The 24,193-nt window shown below is 33.8% G+C and overlaps 1 pseudogene; it reads right to left on the bottom strand.

Moving 5' to 3' along the window:
* The window catches only part of LOC129502276 (40S ribosomal protein SA-like), a 179,117-nt pseudogene that overhangs the window by 130,036 nt on the left and 24,888 nt on the right, over window positions 1-24,193 (bottom strand).

Genomic DNA, 24,193 nt, shown 5'->3' with positions numbered 1-24,193 from the left:
GCGCGATCCTGGAGACCCGGGATCGAATCCCACGTCGGGCTCCCGGTGTATGGAGCCTGCTTCTCCCTCTGCCTGTGTCTCTGCCTCTCTCTCTCTCACTGTGTGCCTATCATAAATAAATAAAACAAAAAAATTTAAAAAAAAAAATCCAATCAGTGGATCAAACAACAAACTACACTTAGGCATATTATATTAAAACTGCAGGAAACCAAAAACAAAGATTATATATATATATATATATATATATAAGATTTTATTTATTTATTCATGAGAGACACACACACAGAGAGAGAGGCAGAGACACAGATGGAGGGAGAAACAGGATCTCTGCAAGGAGCACAATATGGAACTCAGTCTCAGATCCTGGGATCACACCCTGAGCTGAAGGCAGACTCAACCACTGAGCCACCCAGGTGTCCCAAGAGAAAATCTTTAAAGAAGCCAGAAGAAAACCCATACCTTCCTTATAGAGAAACAAGGGTAAATTTATGAGAGACTTTTTGTTAGAAATCATGGCTGAAAGAGAATAGATTAAAAGACTTAAATTGTTCAGAAGCTACAAAAGAAAAACAAACAAAACCCACCAACTAAGACTTCTATATCCAGCAAAATTATTCTTCAAATTTAAAGTAGAAAAATAACTTTTTCAGCCAATAGAAATGGAAGGAATTAAAACATGTTAGATTTTTTTTTTTTTTGAGAGGTAGGATATTATTTAGGTCAATAACACAGATCTGCCTAAAGAAAGGTAGAGTGTCAGAGAAGGAATAAAAAAAAGGGTAAAATAAGGTTTAATAGATAACTGGAATGCAATAGACAATGTGAGGAAGAGATTGGGAATATTGTATTATAGAGTAACTACATTACTGAATTTGAAATTGGACTTATCTGAAAGTGGACCTAGATTAATTTTAAATAAATCTTGCAAATGTTAAAGCAATCTGTAAGAATAAGGATAATTGATATGTTTTGGTTGATAAAGTTGCTTCCCACAGGATTATATTTTAAACATTCTTATACTGCTATAAATGTGTTCTGAAAATTAAGAATTAGAGCAGCCCCAGTGGCTAGGTGGTTTAGCACTGCCTTCAGCTCAGGGCGGGATCCTGGATACCTGGGATCAAGTCCCATGTCGGGCTCCCTGCATGGAGCCTGCTTCTCCCTCTGCCTCTCTCTCTCTCTCTCTCTCTCTCTCTGTGTGTGTGTCTCATGAATAAATAAATAAAATCTTAAAAAAAAGAATTAAATTAATCATGGCAGATTATGGAGCCAAATTTCTCACTGTTGGAATGGGAATTTATAGTAGAGGAAGCTAGAGTGGTGTGTGGTAATAAATACAAGTTGATGATCACAGTTAGAATTCATGTTTAATATAAATAGATGGTTATATAAAGAATATCTGTGGGTCTGTGTGCATATCCAGAGGTTAGCATATACACATATACTTCTTTTTTCCATCAGCTAACAGATCCTAAAAGAAATTACCTCTCAGTTACAAAAAGCTTACCTAACACCCAGATATTAGTTTCTGAAACCATTCTCCAATAAAACAAACTGGCACTCCTTGGACAAATGGCTTATTCTAGGACTAGGACAAGAAGTATAAATGTAGAACATCTTGTAGTACCAGAAAAATAAAGAAGTGCTCATATTGTATGAGCAAACATACAAAAAAAACCCCTTTCATATCAATAAGGGTATGTCAAAGGGGCACAAGAGTCACCTAAAAGAGGTCCCAATGGCCAAATTGGGAACAATTTGAAAAATAAGGTAATACTGGATTATAACTCAAACTATACAATAAATATTCATGAGTTACAGAAATGAGTAATACAGGAAATCCCATATACTTCCCCACCCCATGCAATTTTCCCTATTTTTAACACTTTATGTTAGAATGTTTGTCATAGATAACTGATACAGACAGATTATTATTATTTTAAAGATTTATTTTTATTTTAGAGAGAGAAAGAGCACAAACTGGAGGAGCAGAGGGAGAGGAAGAGACTCTCAAGCAGACTCTGCACCAGACACAGAGCCCAATGTGGAGTTCAGTTTCATGACTCTGACACCAGGTCCTGAGCTGAAACTAAGAGTTGGACACTCAACTATGACACCCAGGCACCCCTGACTATTATTAACTGAAGTCCTGGAATTATCAGATTTCCTTAGTCTTTACCTGTTATCTTTTTGTTCCTGTGTTCCTCCAATGTACTACATTACATTTAGTTGTCATATCACAGTAGGGTCCTCCTGGCTGTGACAATTTCTCAAAATTGCCGTGATTTTGATCACCTTTACAGATTACTATTTTGAGGAATACTGGCCAGACATATTGTAGAATGTCCTTCTATTAGAATTTGTCTGACATTTTTCTCATGAGTAGGCTGGGGTTATGGGTTTGGGGAGGAAGATCATAGCCATATAGTACTATTTCCAGCACACTGTACAAAGGACACATATTATCAAGTTTTATGACTATTGATATAGACCTTGATCTGGATGAAATACAATTTTTTTATGTTTCCCACTTTATAGTTACTAGTATATGGGATCTCTCTGTATTACTCATTTCTATAATTCTGCATTTGTTCTAAAAATGTAGAAAATAGATATGGACACTGAAGCTATTATTAGGAAATTTAAACATGCCTATATTTGTCAGAGTTCTCCAGAGAAATAGAACTAATGGGATAAATATATAGAGAAAGAGAGACAGAGGCTGACTGACTTACAGGAATTGGATCAGGTAATTAAAGAGGCAAAGTCCCACAATCTGCCATCATTTGAAAGCTGGAGACCCCAGGAAAGGTGGTGGTAAATTCGCTCTGGGTTTAAAGGCCTGAGACCCAGGAGTGTGGAATGTGGAGGACAAGGGAAGATGGACATCTTAGTTTAAGCAGACAGAGCCTATTTACTCTTCCTCTGCCTTTTATTCTCAGGCTCTCAATGAATTGGATAATGCCCATTTGCATTGGTGAGGACGATCTTCTTTACTCAGTCTACAGATTCAAATGCTAATCTCTTCCAGAAACACCCTCAGAGACATACCCAGAAACAAACTTTTAATTTTTAAATTCTATAATTATTTTCTAATATATTTTACATAGTAAAAATTCATGTATAAATGATTGAAGAGAACCCAAAATATTAACGTTACTTCTTCGAAAATACGTCACCATAGTGCCCTGTAAAGAGCCAAAGGTATATTTGAATTCCTTTCATTTTGTCGGGTGAGGAGCTCTCATTAGCAGTGTTTTGGGATGGGATTGATTAAATGGAGAACTTGGGAGTTGTGAATAATTCCTAACTGGGACCATGAGACTTATCTGAATTGTCATTTGTAATTAGGACAATTTGTACTTCTGAATACAAGTTAGCATGGTAGAAATTATATACTATGCTTGAGCAAGAAAGTTCCAAAGAAAGGTATGAATTTTGGAGCACCTGAGTGGCTTGGTCAGTTAAGTATTTGAGACTTGGTTTATGCTCAGGTCATGATCTTTTGGTCGTGAGATGGAACCTTGCTTCGGGCTCTGCGCTCAGTGTGGAATCTGCTCAGAGATTCTCTCTCCCTCCGCCTCTGCTCATTCCTCTGCTCCTTCTTTCTTTCTCTCTCTTAAATAAAATCTTAAAAAGAGAAAGAAAGGAAGAGAGAAAGAGGAAGAAAGAAAGAAAAGTATGAGTCTTGAGTCTAAGTCATTTTCTAGAGCTACTGAGGGTTCAAGTGTCTCTAGGCATGAGATAGAAGGCAGAAGTATTTTGACCTGGAGTGAAGGGCAAGTTCTTAAAGGCTCCTAAATATTTAGATATTGCCCTCCTAATCTAATTGTCTTATTCTCTCCCTGGGATCTTTGGAAGCGTGGAAAAATTATACACTGAAGGCTTTGGTTTGGAATAATTAAAATTTGAATGTAATCTTGTGATGCAGATGAGACTAGCCACATTGCACCATCTGATGAAATATCCCTTCCTCTATACCTGTTTAGACACTTTTCTGTGGAAATATGAAATTGAAATTATGATGAAAGTTTATCGTTAAAGCTTAAAGTAGCAAAAAATTTAGAACTGACATATTATGGTTTAAATTGCATTTTTGTGTGCTGCTCATATCATGGTCTGGTATTAAAATTATTTGATCAGGAAAGATGAGCACAATTCTAGTAGTAAGAGAAATAAATACTAAGTTAACTTGGGTTTTTCAGTATTATGCCCTGTACTGTGTATTGCAAAGGTGTCTGAGGAGCAACATTAAGAAGTATTAATACAGGTTTAAAGAACCCGAAAGTACCATATCATGGGTACCATGTTGTCACTTTAGAAGCAAGGACAAGAAAGAAGGAAATGGAACCATGTCTATATTCTTGGTTTGGATTTTTATTTTCTTGACACTGTTTTCTGAAGAAGGACTTGACTTCTATAGTCCTATATCCATGCATAAATTTTTCATTTTCTTCTGTTTTTTCTCCCTCCTTCCTTCCTTCCTTCCTTCCTTCCTTCCTTCCTTCCTTCCTTCCTTCCTTCCTTCTTTCCTTCCTCTCTTTCTATTACTTTTATACATGAACAATATTTTAGGGTATATATTTTGTCATCTACATCTCCTACCCCTGCCATGACAGAACTCTTTATAGAAAGTAGAGTACCAAATTTTTATAGAAATTTGCCACTTATATTTGCAGTCTGTGCCTCAGAGAGTATCTTTCCTCCACCCTTGCCTAACAATGACTTTCAGTTATATAGCTTTCATTTATTTCCTTTGGATAATTTCATCAGTAGAATTTATGTTTTGAAAAATATTCTCCTGTTTATCAAATTGCTCTGAAAAGTCATGCTGAAGTAAAGTTTCACAATTACAAGTGAAGTTGTCTATTTACTGCCACCTTTATTAACCAGAGTAAAATTTTAGTAAGTCAGATGGGAAAAATACTTAATTTTTAATAAAATATTTATATTACTGAAGAAGGTAAATGTTGAGTTACATTTTAATTGATAATTTGTATTTCTTCTTTTGTGAGTTCCTTCTGCCCATTTCTGTACTGAGGTCAGCCATACCTATTCTGGCCTGAATGGTCTGCTTCTGGGTTTTAGGAAGAATGACAGTTTTTAAAAAAAAAAACATGTGTAAGTACTGAAGTAGCTTAATGTAAAAATAGACAAAGTTTGTGGTTTTGTATATAGGATTAGCAAAATCCTTTACTAAAATATATTTATTTGGTAAATAAATATAATTACCTAATAAATATAATTTGCTAAGATTAAGTATTTGTTGTGTCTAGACTTTGTTGTATGAGAGCCTAAACATAAAGAATCTTTATGAGGAAAGATAGGTGTAGAATGCTCAATCCTAGGCCATTACATCCAGCCCTCAGTATGGCAGTTGACTGGTAATGGCTCACAGCTACCACATATTTTCAGAGAATTGCCTTTGACTGAAGGGAACTCTCTCACTAGGAAATGTAAAATACCACCCCTTCTTCAAGGACTGGCCTTTAGTCCATAATTTAAAAAAAATGGGAATTTAAAAGCTCCAACCTCTAACCTAAAGGAGGGACAGTCTTGTAGAGTGATGAATAATCCACAGTCTTTCCTCTGTGGATCAGAACATCCTTGCCCTTTTTTTCCCCTTCCCTATCATGCTTCAGTTCTTTTCTTTGGGATGCCTGGATGGCTCAATTGGTTAAGCCTCTGCCTTTGGCTAAGGTCATGATCCCAGAGTCCTGGGATGGAGCCCTGCATTGAACTCTCCGCTCAGAGGGGACCTTGCTTCTCCTTCATCCTCTGCTGATCCCCCTGCTTGTGCTCCCTCTCTCTCTGCAAATAAATAAATAAAAATCTTAAAATATTTTCTTGAAGAGCACTTTCTTCTCCTCCCCAGATTCAGGACATCTTGAAGCCTGTCTCAGGCTTTGCTTCTAGTAAATTTGTTCTAAGTGTCCAGCTCACCATACATTAAAACAAAACAAAACAAAGCAAAACAAAACAAAACAAAACAAAACAAAACAAAAAACAAACTTTAAGCAGAGGGTATTATCAATAGTGATAAAAGATGATTTTTAAAAAGCATAAAACCATGATTTTCATACTGATATAACCTTGAAACTGTGAGAGATTTTATTAGCTCATGAGGAGATGACCAGCTGATGATGTAACTGATTCAAAAAGGAATCCAAAGAAGAAACACATTTATAAATCAGGAATGTTGAACATGTAAATGAAGGCATTTTTTTCTTTAGAGGGTAAGAATTTTATTAACTGATAATCAACTGGTCATAAGAGAATTTAAATGTCCATAGGAATAATTGTGCTTGGTTATCTGTTCCTACCACTGCAGAGTTATAAAATAGAGCAAAGGCAGAGAAAGACTAGACTCAGATACATAACCTGAGAGAATGTCCTCCTCTAGATATTGAATAGTTTTCAATGTCTATTTGGTGAATCACATTTATATATTTTATATATTATATTTATATATTTTAGATACACAATATATAATATAAATATATCTATAATTTTATTTATGCATATTATATATAAATATATATTAAATTTTATATGAATACATAATAAAATATGCTTATGATATAAATATTTTATGTCATATATATAGTTATATATTATAAAATTATATATTATATAAGTATATATTACAGATTTGTGTTACATAAATATTTTATATCTAAGTATGCACTGTACTTATACAATATAATATATATTATATGTAGTATATATTGTACAATATAATATATATTTTACTTATAAAATATAATATGTATTATAAGAGCAAATAATCAGTGAATAGACTCACATGTATACATTTATTTATTGAAGGTGCATAGCTAATACTCTTATTCCTAATGCTTTTTGTTTTCTTTTTGTGTGTGTGTTTTTTTAAAGGTTTTATTTATTCATGAAAGACACAGAGAGAGAGAGACAGGTAGAGACATAGGAAGAAGGAGAAACAGGCTACCTGCAAGGAGCCAGATGTGGGACTTGATCCCAGGATCCTGGGACCATGCCCTTGGCTAAAGGCAGATGCTCAACTGCTGAGCCACCCAGGGATCTCTGCTTTTTGTTTTCTATTCTTCTATTTTCTTTTTTGTTTTCTACAACATGTTGTAGGGAGGAATGCTATATCAAGGAAAAGTTTATCTGGCTAGGTAGCTATCTCATAGTAATACTATACTGGGAAAATTGGTTTATTTTTTTATTTTATTTTATTTTTTTTGGAAAATTGGTTTATATATACAATACATAGATACTCTGTATAGACATCATTTTAATAGAAGTTAATCAATTTAACTATGAGTTTCTTGATGAATAGTTTTACACAGTTAAGTAACCTCAGACTTGTATAGTAATCAGAATACAGTGTCATCAGTATTTATTAAAATGAATTGAATTTGGGAAATGATGAGGTTGTGCAGTGAAACAATGGGTACAATATGATTCTTCTGCTCTCTCCAGTTTCACCTTTGCCATTTCTAAAGCACATATGACTTTTAGTGAGTTTATCTGATGACAAGCTCTTTCAGTGTGCTATATAAATGCCTCCATGGCAGGGGCTTGATTTATATATCACAATATCTCCCACAACTAGGAATGAGTCTGTTATAAAGGACTTTCAATATATTTATTTTTTTTAAACTGTGAATGAAGAGTATTTTAAAATGATTGAAACTTTGCCTGTCTGGCAATTCTACATAGGAATGGATATGCTTAGATTTTAATTGTACATTAAATATTAATAACTGCCCTTTTATATTCCTGCCCTCTTGTACTTAGAGAAGCATTTTAAATGTAATCTCCCTCTCTCACTATTTCTCAATCTCTCTCTCTCTCTCTCTCTCTCACACACACACACACACGCACACCCAGGGAAGTACAAATTCAGTCCTATTGATATCTATCCTAGATACTTAAAATAATAGTCAAAACAGAAATAAAATTTCATATTGTTCTGTAAATAATATTTATGTCACAAACTACAAAGAGTTTCCCTTTTTTTGAGTGCAATACATGTAAATCTGGAAGTACTTCATGTTTTTTTCAAAAGGGAAAAGAAGTTTTATAATGCATATAAGATAAAGTAAGTTATATATTGTATTTGTGGAAATATAATGATAAATGTGACAAATGCTGTTAATTAGCCTCATATAAATATTTGCTCAATTTGTTTTTATGCAACACTAGGTAAATTAGATTAAATAAATACAAACATTTAGGGAAATTTTGATATCTATCCATGAACTTCAAATTAAAATTATCATCTTTCAAATTTACAACTACTACAAAAATGAATGAACTACTCAACTCTGTATATCTAATTATATCAGTCTCTTCCCAGTGATGTTTCTGTGTTACAAAATTATTCTGATTTTTTTCATTGATATTTTTAAATGATAATTTTTAAGACATATTTTTCATACAGCATATTTTACCCTAAAAAAGTGTAGAGTTTTGTGAGTATTGATAAATGCATATTGTTCTGTAACTGTTGCAATGATTATAATGAAGAAAAAACCCATAAACCCAACAAATTCCATCAGATGCTTTGCAGTCAGTTACTTAACCACATGAATGTTTATAAGAATGTGGGGGAATTAGAACCATTATACATTTCCTCCCAGCAATTCTACTCCTTGGTAAATTCCCAAGGGAATTGAAAAAATGTTAACACCAAAATGTTGTACTTGAATGCTCTTAATAGCATGTTTCATAGTAGCCAGAAAGTAAAAACAGCCCAATTCCTATTAAGTGATGAATGGATAAAGAAAACATGATATACTCAACAATGCTGATAGGGGCCTCTTTAAGGCAAGATCAAAATGTTCTGGAATTAGATATTAGCAAGATTGCACCTTTTAAGTGTATTAAAACTACTAAATTGTACGCTTTAAAAAAGTAAATTGTACAGTTTTGTAAATTGTATCACAATGAAGAAAAACAACTATAGGAAAAGGGCAATGTTTGCCACGTTTGGTGGATGGGAGGTGATTAACTACAAAATAACAGTGAAGGAAACATTTTAGGTAAAGGGAATGTTACCTATAGTGTTGGGTGGTAAATGCATGCTTATGCATTTTTTTAAATGCATAGATCTATACATCACAAATAGTGAAATTGAATGTGCACAAACAACAATAATAAAGTCAACCAGGATGTTGGGGATCCTAGGATGGGATGTATAGTATGAGGAATCAATTTAACTATAGTATAAATACATGGACATAACTATCCTGAAAGGGCTCAAGGGAGGAAAGAAAGGAGCTGGCCTAAGTAATATTAGAAAAAAAAATTGTTTGACTGGAATCTGTAAGGCTAGAGGCAAAATGAATTGTATATAGTAAACATTGTGTTGATGTTGCAAATTAATTTCCGATAGCCATATAATTTTAACATTCTGAAATTCCTTTCCATGTATATTTGTTTGAAAAAATATCTAAATATATGGTTTATGATGGTAGCAAGCTTCTCACTGTTGTAGATAAGCATGAAGGGAAGGCTAGAATAAACTTAGACTAGAATTGAAGACAATATGAATTCATACTTAGCTTAATATAAATGTACGTGAATAGATGAGGAAACAATTCTAAATATGCATTACACATATACATTGACTAGTCTATGTAAATATATTACTAATTCTGTCTGCTAAGATGACCTTGAATCAATGACATGTAGTAACAATAGGCACAAGTCAGGCAAATTATCACAGAGTAGAGGAGACTAAGAAGACATAACAACTAAAAGCAACGTGGTAATCTGTGCTATATCTTAGAGCAGAAAAGGAACATTTATATAAAACCTCATGAAATTTGAATATGGTTTGGAGTTTAATTCGTTAAAAAAGTGCAATCAAAATAGGACTTTAGATTGAGCTTGGTGTCTTATCTTTAAAAAGTATACAAAAAGACTGCTTTTAATCCAAAAAACATTTTGTATTAAAGTTAATTCTTCTATAATGACAGTAATTACCCGCAAGGAAAAGTGATCATATGAGTTAACAAATCTGTTATTTTTTTGAGGTGTGGATCTCTGATGATAATTAAATAATATTTGATTGAAATGGGGAAATGTATCAAATTATATTTTTGAAGAAATGCAAAAAAAACATTTTTAGGAAATTCACTTAAAAATAATTAGCAAATACTCAGAATATTTTATTTATTTATTCTTGAGAGACACACAGAGAGAGGCAGAGACATATGCAGAAGGAGAAGCAGGCTCCTTGCAGGGAGCCCTGTGGGACTTGATCCCAGGACCCCAGGACCACACCCTAAGCCAAAGGCAGGTGCTCAACCACTGAGCCACCCAGGTATCCCTACTCAGAACACATTTACTTACGTTTCTATGTTTGTTTAAAACCTGTGCTTTTTTTTCCTATCTAAAAGATTTTGAAATTCCAAAGAAATATACAAATTAAACCCTTGGTTAATTTTAAAACAGAATCAATGCTCTTATCTTAGAAGAGTTAATAATATAATATGAGTATGTTAGTATTGAAAAAATCCTGTATGATTACAGAATTTTGAATTATATTAAAATGAGCACAATTGCAAAATGCTGGGGTTAATAATAAAGAAGAATAGTCATGTAATATTGTACACATATAATTTAATTTTTTACAAAGATGTTAAGTTTTTTTTTACCTTTTATCAATATAAATTTATTTAGTTATGATTGCTTAGTAAAAAAGGCAGGTTTTGGTCCGGGATAAAACCAACACACTCAATTTAAGTCAATAATAGAAGATTATTGCTGGTTGAACTCATTTCTTTCACCTTTTATGACAGGTAAGTTTGGAATTCAACATGTTAAACTCAATATTAATACTGCCACCTGAGATAGAAGTAATCACCACCATTAATAAAGGTTTTAACATAGAGATTTAACCATAGCTGAATGTCCAAGCCAAGAAGGTACTGAAGAATTATGTTCAAATATTGTATGAAAAGTAAAATAAAAGAAAGGTAAGGCTATATAAAGAAAAGTAAGGTTGACACAAAATTGAGTTTACACTGTCTTCCTTCTTCTCTTAATATGGATAGGACTAATCATTCTCCCATTTGTGATTGTTCATGTCAATCAAATCAATCTTCCTTTCTCAATCCTCACTTCTTTCTCTGGATGTTTCTCTGTTAGCCTATTTGTTATTGCTTTGGTTTATATGTTTTATAATAGAAATGATTGTATAATAACTTTAGAATTAATCTAAAAGTCATCCAGCTCTATTTTAACTTTTATAATGGGATCCCACTGCTTATATATTAAATTTTCTATTTATGAAATGGATAAATAAATTAAAGAATTATGGCAAGTTATATGCATGACCAAGTGTCAATCTACATATTAAATAATTTTCAGTACTAATATTTTTGTAGGATGCTTCTCAACCGATTAAATCAATTTAAAAAGTGGCATTATGGAATATTTTTTTAAATTATACCTTCTTTAAAGGATTGTAAAATAATCAAACATTAAAACTACTTTGTAATTGAATAGAATGTAGTAGTCACAACTAAGTGTGATGTCTTTTTATTGAACAACTTTTGACAAATGTTATAAATGCATTGCATTATCTTTTGCTTCCAGCCTCCATATTTTTATGTTGCCCACCAGTTATTATTATAACTGTCAAAGCAATTAACTTCACTGCTTTAATCCTTAGAACAATAACAAAAGGGAGGAATAAGTACATCTGTGTGCTAGACAAATCCTTTAGAGAGTGTATCCTCTTTAAATTTGCTCATATATATGTGCATGTACAAATATAATCATATACCCATCATTTCATTTTTAATATTATGTTTTTTCAAATGCAGTAAATTAATGAGCTTAATATGTGTTTTCTGTAGCCAAAAGAACCCTTAACCCTTTCCTAAATTAACAGTTCTACACATCTTATATTACCTTTATTTTTAACATATAGCTGTGGTATATTAATTAACTAACTGCACACTTAAAACCTAATCGCTGAATTTTTTTTCCAATAAACCTAATAATTCATATAAATTGGAGAATTTTAGTTTAATTTTCCTTACAAAATCTCTAGAAATTCTCTAGAGATAAGATATCCTAAGTTATGGGATCCCTGGGTGGTGCAGAGGTTTGGCACCTGCCTTTGGCTCAGGGCGCGATCCTGGAGACCCGTGATCGAGTCCCACGTCGGGATCCCGGTGCATGGAGCCTTCTTCTCCCTCTGCCTGTGTCTCTGCCTCTCTCTCTCTCTCTCTCTCTCTCTCTCTCTCTCTCTGTGTGTGTGACTATCGTATATGAAAAAAAAAAGATATCCTAAGTTATATCTTATAAGTTATAAGAAATTCCTAAGTTATACTTTTATTTTATATCTGGGGTAAAAAAGAGACACATTTCCAAATTTAAGTTTTTTCTCATTTTTCTTTTTGAACTATTTACATAAACAGGAACATTAATTTATATACTAACAAAAACAATACAAATACATATACACAACACAAATATGTACAGTATTTATTCTACAACATATATTATTCTTCATGGTTTATCTCTTTGGAATTTAATCATTCAATATCATCTATTAAGAAGATACTAATATGGTAGTCAGTTTGAGAGATGAAATTCCCTGGCAATTTGTACCATGTAAAATAATCTGGAATTTGGATAAAAGGTAAGGGGATTGTGAAAGGAAAGAGATAATGTAAACCAAAGTACAGGGAGCATATTAATAAAACAAAATAATTCAATTTTAAACAAATAGTAAGGAATGGAAAAGATAAATAATTTAAGAGTAAGTTGGCATTAGGAAGAAAAGCACAGTGTATTGAATATAATTTCACTTCTTGTTCATCTTATGTTTTCATTAAATCATAAAAATAGTGTCAAAATATAAATCCAAATATTCTACTATATTGCAGAAAGGAAAGGAATCAAGTATACTTTTGGAAACTGGGAAAAATGGTGTTTCAACAGACTTAATGAAACAAAAGAAGATGAAAGCTAAGTCTCAACACAGGAAATAGGCAAAGCCAACAACAGCAACCTGAACTTTGTCACATAGATCCAGAAAAATACCAGGCATTCTGAATGTAGAAGTACTAACTGGCATTAAATATAGACACATTATGTGGCTGTAATTTGTCTATATTTAATGGACAGCACTTAGAATAGTATTTAGAGAGTTAACAGTATTTTATAGACAGCAGTTAGAGTAGTATTTCCATAATATTCTATTGCTCAGCCAGGAAACGGTTTTGGCAAAAACCAGATTTAATCTCTAGATGTCTGACCAGAGGGATTCAACTCTGGTATGTTAAAATTACTAAGTGCTTAGATATTTAACTTTGTGTGGACTGAGGAATCCCTGATCCTTTTCTCCCTGCTTGTGTAATAAGATAACTAAAAGTCATAGAAATATTTTTTAAAGTACTACAGTAGAATAATACATTAGAAAGGTGATTATTATGGCAACATTTATAATTGTTACAAAAATATGTTTAACCCAGCAAATCCAGGAAGAAATTAAGGTGTCTCTATGGGGAAAGGAAAAAACAAAACAAAACAAAAAAAAATAGGTCAATATTCTGGTGTGAATATAGATGAAGAAATCCAACAAAACATAAGTAATCTGAATCCAGCAATTCATTAAAAAAATCACTTGCCACTATCAAGTGGGTTTTATTCTGGGATGCAAAGGTACTTCAATATCTATAAATCAGTAAGGGTGATACATCACATAAGCAAAAGAAAGAATAAAAGCCATATGATGATTCAATAGATTCAGAAAATACATTTGACAAAGTACAACATTCATTCATGGTTAAATCCCTCAACAAAGGAGATTTAGAAGGAACATACCTCAACAAAATAAAAGTTACATATGAAAAACTCATAGTTAGCATCATGCTCAAAAGCTGTCAGGTTTTCCCTCCAAGAACAGGAACAAGACAAGGATGTCCATTCTCAGCACTATTATTTAGTATAGTACTGGAAATCCTGATTTCCACAGAAATCAGACAAGAAAAAGAAATTAATGCATCCAAATTGGTAAGGAAGAAGTAAAACCTTCACTATTTACAGATGACATGATACAATATATAGAAAACTATAAAGACTCTACCAAAAAACTACTAGAATTGATAAATGAATTCAGTAAAGTTGCAGTGTACAAAATCAATCTATAGAAATCTTTTGCATTTCTATACACTAATAATGAAGCTGCAGAAAGAGAAATTAAGAAAACAATCTCATTAACAATTACATCAAAAAGAATAAAATATCTAAGAATAAACTTAACCAAGGAGGGGAAAGACTTGTACTCTGGAAACTATAAAAAACATTGATGAGGGATGCCTGGGGGGCTCAGCAGTTGAGTGTCTGTCTTTGGCTCAGGGCATGATGTCAGGCTTCTGGGGTGGAGTCCCTGTGAGGAGTCTGCTTTTCCCTCTACCTATGTCTCTGCCTCTCTCTGTCTCTCATGAATAAAATCCTAAAAAAAAAAAAAAAGAAAAGAAAAAGAATTTAAAGGTGACACAAATAAATGGGAAGATATTCCATGCTCATGGATTGGGAGAACAAATAGTGTTAAAATGTCGATGCTACCCAAAGCCATCTACAGATAAAATGCAATCCCTAGCAAAATACCACCATATTTTTCATAGACTAGAACAAATAATCCTGAATTTCTTATAGAACCACAAAACACCCTAAATAGCCAAAGCAATCATGAGAAAGAACAACAAAACTGGAGATAACAGAGTCCCAGATTTCAACATATACTACAAACCATAGTAATCAAAACGGTATGGTAATACACAAAAATAGATCAGCAGAGCAGAATAGAAAGCCCAGAAATAAACCCATGATTTATGATCAATTAATCTATGGCAAAGGAGGCAAGAATATGCAAGGGGAATATTTTTTTTTACAAAAATAAAGCACTGCATTTATTACAATTTTATAGAGAAGCACATAGGAGTAGAACAAATCACTGAAGTGAAAATCTGTGGTCTCTAAGAAGCCAGGTGGTAAATTTCAAGCTCTACATGTTCTGGTCCAGGGGTTACTGAGGAATGCAGCTAATATGAAGAAGGATATCAATAGTAAGCCCTTGGTCACACACTGAGAATAAGGTTCCCCTTGATAATACCGGGTCAGCCGATATAGAAGTTGCGGCCAACACACCTCATTTCTCTTCAAAAAATGGTGCTGGGAAAACTGGAGAGCAATATGCAAAAGAATGAAACTGGACCACTTTCTCCCACCCTATGCAAAAATAAACTTAAGATGGATTAAAGACATGACTATGATATATGAAACTATAAAAATCCTAGAAGAGGGCATAAGCAGCAATCTCTTTGATATCATCATAGAAACATTTTTCCAGATAGGTCTCCTGAGGCAAGGAAAATTAAAGCAAACATATACTTTTGGAACTACAGCAAAATAAAAGTTTCTACACAGAAAAAAAAGATCAACAAAATAAAAAGAGAACCCACTGAATGGGAAAAGATGTTTGCAAATTACCTATCTGATAAGTGGTTAATATTCAAAATATATAGCAAACTTACACAACACCAAACCCCCTTCCAAATAATCCAATTAAAAATGGGCAAAAGAAATAAACAGACATTTCCCCGAAGAAGACTTACAGATGGCCAGCTGGCCAACAGACACATGAAAAGATGCTCAGTATCACTCATTAACAGGTAAATGCAAGTAAAAACCACAGTGAAATATTACTTCACCCTTAATAGATTGGATAAAAAAAAAAAAAAGAAACACAAGACACACAAAGTGTTACCGAGGATGTGGAGAAAAAGAGACCCTGGTGCATGCTTGGTGGTGGTACAAACTGGTTGCAGCCACTGTGGAAACAGTATGGAGATTTTTGAAAAAATTAAAAATAGAAAAACCATATGATCCAGAAATTCTACTACTGGGTATTTACCCAAAGAAAATGGAAACACTAATTTAAAAACATATATGCACTCCTATATTTATTACAGCATTGTTTACAATAGCGAAGATCTGGAAGCAGCCCAAATGTCCATTGATAGATGAATAGATAAAGAAGAACTGATACACACACACCCACACATATACATACTGGAATATTACTCAGCTATAAAAAAAGAATGAAATATTTTCACTTGTGACAACATGGATGGATCTAGAGGGATTAATGTTAAGTGAAGTCACAGAAAGACAAATACCACATGATTTCATTCATGTGGAATTTAAGAAGCAAAACAAATGAATAAAGAGAAAAGAGAAAAACAAAAAACTCAGACTCTTAAATATAGAGAATGAACTAGTGTTTGCCAGAGGAGCAGTGGGTTGGGGGATTGGTGGGGAAAAAAAGAATAGGAAATTTTGGTAAAGACATTTTTTTTCTACAATTCAGTTCTGGAAAAGCTTCTCATTCCTGTGTCCTCTGCAATAGTGTCTTCTTCATGATTTAGCAATGTACATTTTATCTATTGATAGCTTTCTCTCTAAAGGTCCAGAAACATATAACATTATTTTAAAATTTTATACTATTTTAATTATTTTTAAATGTATAGTTCAGTGATACTGAGTATATTCATATTTCTGTGCAACCATGACCACCATGCATCTCCAGAACTTTTTCTTCTTCTCAAAGTGAATTTCTATACCCTTTAAACAAAAAACTTCACAGTTTCCCCTCTCCCTGGCCTCAAACAACCACCATTATACTTTCTGTAACCACAAATTTGACTATTTTAGGTACTTTGTAAAGGAGAATCATGCAATATTTGTCATTTTGTGACTTGCTTATTCATTTAGTATAATATCCCCAAGTTTCATCCTTCTGGTAGCATGTGTCAGAATTTCTTTCCCTTTTAAGACTGATTAATATCCCATTTTATATATATATATATAATATATTATACACATATATATTATACACATATATATTATATATAATTATATATAATACATTATAATACTATACGATATGGATAACATATCGTTTATCCATTCAACATTGTTGGCAAAAGACATTATATGCTGAAAATTACAAAATGTTGTGGAAAATAATTAAATAAACAAATAAATGGAAAGATACCTCATGTTCATAGATTAGAGCTTATATTGTTAGGATTTTTATACTACCCAGAGTGCTTTATCAATACCTTAATGACATTTTTTTTTTGCAGAAATAGAAGAGTTTCTCCTAAAATTCACATAGAATCTCAAGAGATTCCAGATAACTAAAACCATCTTGGAAAAGTAGCTCCTCTTCAGAAAAAGTTGTCTCGTTCCACTTAGTCCTTATTATTATGTTCCTAATCACTAAACCTTGCCTGTGGTTCTCTCTCTTGTTTGCTTATTCTGTTTAATTTTAGTTACACATCATGATAATGTAAAATACAAATATTCATTAATCCATTGATTTATTCATTCACTCATTCAGCAGTCTATTTGTTTAATGGCCATTCTGTGTTGAACACTGTTGTGAGTGCTGGCGTTGCAGCTTAAATGGCAATTATAAGTAAATAAATGCAGATACATGTATGTAAATACGCACATACATATAACTGTGTACTCAGGGATCAGTATGAGTTCTATGAAATAAAAAAAAGAAACAAATATTGAGGAACAAATGCTACTTAACAAGGGTTATTACCCAGCTGAGAAATTGTATAACTTAGCTATTGTTATCTCCCAACTCATTTGAAAACATAGGGCCTTAAAACAATGATCATTTAATTTACTTGAAATGTTGTGGTCTGACAATTTGAGAGGGGACTAGCTGGGTGTTTTTTTGATCTCAGGCTCAGCGATGCATCTGCGATCAATTGCTAAAGTGACTAGGTTGGGATGATCTCAGTTGGGATGACTTTCTTCTGTTCTGTGTCATCTGTTATCCTCCAACTGAAAATGAACTGCTTTACATGGTAGAAGACTTTCGAGGCACTGAGTCTTTTCCTAGTCTTAGGCTAGGAAGAGGCATGAATGTCACTTTCACCGTATTCTATTAGTCAAAGCAAATCACAGAGCCAGTCCTCTCAAAATGGCTGCAAAGGCACATTGCAAAGCAGCAGGGTTACAGGAAAGAGAATAATTGCTGCATCATAAAACAACATTTGAGCAGAGAGTTGAATAAAGTGAAGGATAAAGATAAAGGAAAATATCATTGGAGGAAATGTGTTTCTAGTAGAGGAAGCAAGTGGCACAAATTTCTTAAGGTATAAGAAAGCTTGGTATGTTCTAGAAACAGGAAAACATAGCCCCGTGCTCAATGTTCTTAAGCTACAATATGAAGGAGATAGTTGCAGGACATAAGGTGAAAAGTCAAAGAAGTAGCCATGGGGACATCTAGGCAGGGACATTTAGGTTATGTTAAAAATTTTTGAATTTAAATAATACTAACCACCTCTAAAGTCCTCTTGTTTTCATAGTTGATAACACTTTTATGAATATTCTCTATTTAGTCTGTATTTTAGCCTATGTTAAAAATGAGCTATTTTACTTTGATATAACATAATCCATAAAAGCCTCACTTAGAGTTACATATTTTAAATACCATAATTATAGTTTAACTGGAAATATTAAAACCATGTCTTAAAATTAGTTTCCACTAACATTTTTTACTTATATAAAATACACTTCTGTAATATAGGCTTCCAAATTTATAATCATTTCAAATCTAAATATATAATTGAATAGCCTGCACTTTAAGTTTCTACTTTTTAAAAAGCCAATAAAACTGTAGAATATGACCCAGAATTCACTAAGATGAACTACACAGTCTCGCACAATACTAATGAATGCTTCAGTAATGCCCACTTGTCTTCCTTGATTTTAATAGCGTCTCTCATGCTACCCTTCTCCGGCCCTCATTTGAAGTTTGGGTAGCTCCTCTATTCCTTAGAGGCACCAATCATAGTATCATATATTGTTCATATATTTTATTTTTATTGTTTTAAATATTTTATTTATTTATTCATGAGAGACAGAGAGAGGCAGAGAAACAGGCAGAGGGAGAAGCGGGCTCCCTGGGAGGACCCATTCCCCGGATTCGGGTTTCAGATCACACCCTGAGGTGAAGACAGATGCTCTGCTACTGAGCCAGTGAGGCATTCTTGTTCATATATTTTAAACACAAAAATTATGTGTGGATAAAGGGTCATTCTGGTGACAGAGTGGCATCACAAAAAAATTCAGAATTTTTAGGCAGTCTTAGTCCCAAAATAATACACCACTCCCTTAAATTCACCACATGCTTAAATTCACAAGGTCAGGTTAAGTCACAGTAATCAGAACCTCTTCTCTTTCACTCTTTCTATCACTTCTACATTTCTCCAGAGACTATTGCCTGCTTGATACTCCCCACTGATGTGGTCTATTAAAGTGATAAAATGTCATTTTTTACTTTTATTTATAGGAAGTGAAAAAGCTGTTTAACAACTCCCATCTAAGAAAGGCTGGTTTAATGCCTACTTTGTTTTTCTCATGGCCAGCACTTTGAAAACTACAATGTTGTCAGTATAATATATATATACAAACTGGAATTGAAGGAAATGGTCAATAGACATATATTTAAGTATTATTCAGTCCAGATAACTGTCATTGCAATTGCTATATACTTGAGGATTCTTTTATTAATATACTCTTTGGAAATAAATAAAGGTCACCCAAATGAAGACAGTTTGTTCAGAGCTTGTTATGGTAAACTTCAGTTTGGCAGAGACTGAAAGACAAGCAAGGCAGTGGGAATGCTTTTATAGTGAAAAATTAAAATCTACATGTATATTCTAATTGGAAGTCATTTTTATGAGGTTACTTGAGGTCAGCTAACAGCAGGGAATTTTATGTGACTGATTTGGGGAACACATTTGACATTCTTTCATTGGTCCTCAGTTGGAGGCAGAGACAAAAATAGAGAAGTTGGTAGTCATAACCAACCCTAGCATTCTGGGTCAATTGATTCCGGGTTGTAGATTGCCTTTTTGGACTTCTTATGTGCATTACAGTTCTTTTGTCGCATGTGGTCTGGCGATTGTCTATTTGTATGATCATTATCTCAGCTCTGTATTCTGTGATTTCAAACTTGGGATACAGTTGAACTAAACATAATGATATAATGTAATATAAAGTAATGATATTATTGGTCACTTTATAATTATATGTCTTTTTAGATTGGTTAAATAAAAATTACATCTTAAGATTGATTGCATTAAATTTTTGTTATTTTAATGGAAATCATACTGCCTTCATATATTTCCAAGTCTCGCACAAGTGTTTTCTTAGCTACCTGTTTACCATGTGGCCAAAAAAAATTGAGAAGTGATATCAGCAAGATGACAGAATAGAAAGCCACAGATTCTCTTCACTCCCCACTCTCCTGACCCTGAGACAAGGACTCAACAACATATGGACCAGTCCCTTTGTGAGAAGCTAGTTAAGAGGCTACTGTACCCCCAGAAAAGTGAAAAAACAGCCACATAAGGCCAGTAGGAAAATTCATGACCCTTACTCAACATAGTCCCTCCCCTCTGGGTTCAGTGCAATGCTATAGGAAAGAAACTCCTAGCTTCTGACTTCTTTCCAGGGATGGAAAGAGAAAACTAAACTATACACATGGTATTTTGACTTTTCACAAGGGTTTCTCAAAGGACTTGCTATGTCTTGCCTGAATGAAACTGCTGAAAAGAAAACACTAAATTGGGATCTGCTGAGAAAAGCCAAGGTTTAGACTAGCATGCACTCACTCACCAATTCTCCTCCGCTCAGTGTGGAATGAGTGGCAGAGGTTTTCTCCTAGGTCTCCCAGAAGAGGGAAAAAATTGGAACATGCATTCAGTGTTCCAGCTTTTCAGGGGAATAGTTTCTGTTTTGCTTATCTTGGAACAATGATGGGATTTGGCATATTCTACACGTCTGGGAGTCACTGAGAACAAAAGAGAGCTGTGTGGCTTGCTGCTTCTCCAGAAGACCTGCAGTACAGCAGACACAGGCCAGTACAGCTCAGCAGCATCTCCTTTGGGAGGGGGTGAGGTGGGAGAGAATAGTAGAGCATATGTCTAATGTTCCAACTTTCCAAGGGCTACTCAAGGGACTGGTTTCTGTCTTGCTCGAGTTGGAGTGGTGATGGGACTGGTATACTAGAGAAGCCAGGGGCTGTTGTAAACAAAGGAGAGCTAAGTGCCTGCAACAGCTCCAGAGAACCTACATACCTCAGACACCATTTGAACCAAGAGATTATGAGCTCCTGCAAATAGAAAAGATAGATCACTCTAATTGGGAATTTACATTTACAACTCCAGAGAAGGTGCCCCCACAGAAAAGGTTTTAGAAGGCTCCAAAATCTCTAGCCAAACTGGTTGGTTAAGGGCTTTTTTTTTTTTTTTTTTTTTTGTATGAAGCAAGTCCATAAAGACTGGGAGATTTGCACAGATTCCCCTGCCCCCTCCCCCCAAAAAGTTAAAAGCCATAAAGAAATAGAGAAACATGGCCCAGTTAAATGAAGCAAAAACTCTCCAGAAACAAATGTAGGTATATGACTTACCTAACAAAGAGTTCAAAATAACCACCATATAGATATAAGCTCAGGAAAATAATGCATGAACAAACTGGTAAAATCAAAGAAAAGATAGAAAAACATTAAAAAGAACAAAACAGAAATAATAGAGCTAAAGATCGTAATAACCATATTGAAAAATTACTAGAGGTGTTCAGTAGTAGATTTGATGGAGAAGAAAAATCAGTGAAATTAAAGACATTTACAATTATCTAGTAAGAAGAAGAAGAACAACAACAACAAAAAAGAATGAAAAAGAATGCAGAAATCCTATAGGATTTAAGAGATACCATCAATCAAGCCAACCCATATATATATATATATATATATATATATATATATATATATATGCATTATAGAAGTCCTAGAAGAGAGAAACAAAGGGACAAAAAGCTTATTTAAAGAAATAATAGAGATCAAAGACCACAAAAAAAAACATTTATCTATAGATACACAAAATAAAATGAGAAATGAATGTAAGCATGTCACTACAACAACCAACAAACAAAAAGAAGACCACAAAAAGAAGAAAAGAGGGACAAAAAGCTATGAGAAAGACAGAAAACAATATGGCAGTAGTACTTCCTACCCCATCAGTAAGTACTTTAAAAGTACTAATTTAAACTCCCTTGGGGATCTCTGGGTGACTCAGCAGTTTGGCGCCCACCTTGGACCCAGGGCATGATCCTAGAGTCCCAGGATCGAGTCCCACATCAGGGGACTCCCTGCATGGAGCCTGCTTCTCCTCCCCATGCCTGTGTCTCTGCCTCTCTCTCTCTCTCTCTCTCTCTGTGTGTGTCTCTCATGAATAAATAAATAAAATCTTTAAAAAAATAAATAAGCTCTCTAGTCAAGAGTAATTTAGCTTTTTTGGTGTCAGGAAATGGGTTTTCACAAAATTCATTGCTGGCAAAGGATAGAACTAGTAAATTGATAAATTGATAGAATATTCACTGCATACCCTATTAACTATAAGGTGAATAACTGTTTTCTGTTGTTGCTGGTTTTGTACATTGTTGTTTAATTTCAGTATAGGTAACATATAATTTTATATTAGTTTTAGGTGTACAATACAGTGATTCAACAATTCTATATATTACTCAGTGCTCATCATGGTACGTATTCTCTTAATCCACTTCACCTATTTCATCCATCTTCACCTATTTAACCCACCCAACCTCTCCTGTGGTAATAGTTTCTTCTCTATAGTTAAGATTTTGTTTCTTGGTTTGGAAATTTCTTTTTTCCCCCTTTCTTCATTTTTGCTGTTTCTTAAATTACACATAGGAGTGAGGTCATACGGTATATGACTGATTTATTTCACTTAGCATCATACCCTGTAGATCCATCCATGTTGTTGCAAATGGCAAGATTCCACTTTTCTTTATGGCCAAGTAATATCCCATTATGTGTGTGTGTGTGTGTGTGTGTGTACACATATCTTTATAGATAAAGAGGATATGGTATATATTTATTTATATATCTTCTTTATCCATTCATCTTTTGATAGGCACTTGAGCTGCTTCCATAACTTGGCTACTGTAACTAATGCTGTGTAAAACATAGGGGTGCATATATGTTTTTAATTAGCATTTGTATTCTTTGGGTAAATACCCAGTAGCACAATACTGGATCATGTGGTACTTCCATTTTTAATTTTTTGAGGAACCTGTATACTGTTTTCTAGAGTGCTTGCACCAGGTTGTATTCCTACAAACAGTGCATGAGGATCCCTTTTTCCCCCACATTCTCATGTTGTTTTTGTTTTATCTTTTAGCCATTCCGTCAAGGGTGAGGTGATAATCTCATTATGATTTTGATTTGCATTTCTCTAATGATTAGTGATGTTGAGCATCTTTTCATGTGTCTCTTGGCTATCTGTATGTTTTCTTTAGGGAAATGTACATATCTTCTGCCTTTTAATTGGATGATGATGATGATTATTTTGGTGTTGAGTTGTGGAAGGTTTTTTTTTTTTGGGAAGTTCTTTTTATATTTTGTATACTCACCGTTTATCAGATATGTCATTTGCAAATATCTTCTCCCATTCAGAAGGTTATCTTTTAGTTTTGTTCATTATTTCCTTCATGTGCAAAAGCTTTTTATTTTGGTGTAGGGTCCAATAGTATATTTGCTTTAATTTTCCTTGCCTCAGGAGACCTATCTGGAAAAATGTTTCTATGATGATGTCAAAGAGATTGCTGCCTATGCTTTCTTCTAGGATTTTTATAGTTTCATATCTCATAGTCAGGTCTTTAATCCATCTTTTTTTAAAATTTTTATGTATTTATGATAGTCACACACACACACACACACACACACACACACACACACATACACAGAGAGAGAGAGGCAGAGACACAGGCAGAGGGAGAAGCAGGCTCCATGCACCGGGAGCCCGACGTGGGATTTGATCCCGGGTCTCCAGGATCATGCCCTGGGCCAAAGGCAGGCGCTAAACCGCTGTGCCACCCAGGGATCCCCTCTTTAATCCATCTTAAGTTTATTTTTGCATAGGGTGGGAGAAAGTGGTCCAGTTTCATTCTTTTGCATGTTGCTCTCCAGTTTCCCAACACCATTTGTTGAAGAGATTGTATTTTTCTCCTTACATATTCTTGCCTCCTTTGCCATAGATTAATTGATCATATAATCATGGGTTTATTTCTG

This window comes from Nyctereutes procyonoides, unplaced genomic scaffold, assembly GCF_905146905.1.
Source record: "Nyctereutes procyonoides isolate TBG_1078 unplaced genomic scaffold, NYPRO_anot_genome, whole genome shotgun sequence".
Lineage (NCBI taxonomy): Eukaryota > Metazoa > Chordata > Mammalia > Carnivora > Canidae > Nyctereutes > Nyctereutes procyonoides.
Note: the sequence above shows the minus strand (reverse complement) of the source record. Positions and strands in the feature narration are given on the sequence as shown.